Source organism: Hippopotamus amphibius, chromosome 4 (assembly GCF_030028045.1).
Source record: "Hippopotamus amphibius kiboko isolate mHipAmp2 chromosome 4, mHipAmp2.hap2, whole genome shotgun sequence".
Classification (NCBI taxonomy): domain Eukaryota; kingdom Metazoa; phylum Chordata; class Mammalia; order Artiodactyla; family Hippopotamidae; genus Hippopotamus; species Hippopotamus amphibius.
Genome location: NC_080189.1, coordinates 72,260,744 through 72,262,336, shown reverse-complemented (window position 1 = coordinate 72,262,336; position 1,593 = coordinate 72,260,744).

Below are 1,593 nucleotides of genomic sequence, written 5' to 3'. Positions count from 1 at the left end.
TCTCTTCAAACTATCTCCAGCATTTATTGTTTATAGATTTTTTGATGATGGCCATTCCGACCTGTGTGAGGTGATATCTCATAGTTTTGATTTAGATTTTTCTAATAAGTAGCGATGTTTAGCATCTTTTCATGGGCTTCTTGGCCATCTGTATGTACTCTTTGGAGAAATGTCTATTTAGTCTTCTGCCCATTTTTTTTGGTTGGGTTTTTGTTTTTTTTGATATTGAGCTCCAAGGGCTGTTTGTAAATTTTGGAGACTAATCCCTTGTTGGTCACATCATTGGCAAAAATTTTCTCCCATTCTGAGGATTGTCTTTTTGTTTTGTTCATGGTTTCCTTTGCTGTGCAAAAGCTTTTGAATTTAATTAAATCCCATTTGTTTATTTTTGTTTTTATTTCTATTACTCTAGGAGGTGGATCAAAAAAGATCTTTCTGCAGTTTATTTCAGAGAGTGTTCTGCCTATGTTTTCCTCTAAGAGCTTTATAGTATCTGGTCTTACGTTTAGGTCTTTAATTCATTTTGAGTTTATTTTTGTGTATGGTGTTAAAGAATGTTCTAATTTCATTTTTTTAACATGTAGGTATCCAGTTTTTCCAGCACCATTTATTGAAGAGACTGTCTTTCCTCCATTGTATAGTCTTACTTCCTTTGTCGTAGATGAATTGACCATGGGTGCATAAGTTTATTTCTGGGTTTTCTGTCCTGTTCCATTCATCTATATTTCTGTTTTTGTGCCAGTACCATACTGGTTTTTTGTTTGCTTTTGTTTTTTGTTCCATGTCTAAATAAGTTTTTATTTTGCCTTCATTTTTAAAAAAAATTTCCTGAGAGTATAGTTGATGTGCAATGTTGTGTTAGTTTCAGGTATACAGCAAAGTAAATCAGTTACACATATATACACTCTTTTTTAGATTCTTTTCCCATATAGACCATCACAGAGTATTGAGTAGAGTTCCTTGTGCTATATAGTAGGTCCCTATTAGTTATCTATTTGTTTCTTTTATAAATTTAATTAATTAATTAATTAATTAATTTATTTATTTATTTGGCTGTGTTGGGTCTTTGTTGCTGCACACAGGCTTTCTCTAGTTGTGGTGAGCAGGGGCTACTCTTTTTTGTGGTGCGCAGGCTTCTCATTGAGGTGGCCTCTCTTGTTGTAGAGCACAGGCTCCAGGTGCGTGGACTTCAGTAGTTGCGGCACATGGGCTCAATAGTTGTGGCTCACAGTCTCTAGAGCGCAGGCTCAATAGTTGTGGCGCACAGGCTTAGTTGCTCCGTGGCATGTGGTATCTTCCTGGGGCAGGGATCGAACCCGTGTCCCCTGCATTGGCAGGTGGATTCTTACCCACTGCACCACCTAGGAAGTCCTATCTATTTTATATATAGTAGTGTGTATATGTCAATCCCAATCTCCCAATTTATCACCTCCCCCTGCTCAAATTATCCTCTGGTAACCATGTTTGTTTTCTACATTTGTAACTCTATTTCTGTTTTGTAGATAAGTTCCTTTGTACCCTTTTTTAGATTCCAGATATAAGCCATATCATATGATATTTGTCTTTCTCTGACTTAACTTCACTCAGTATGAC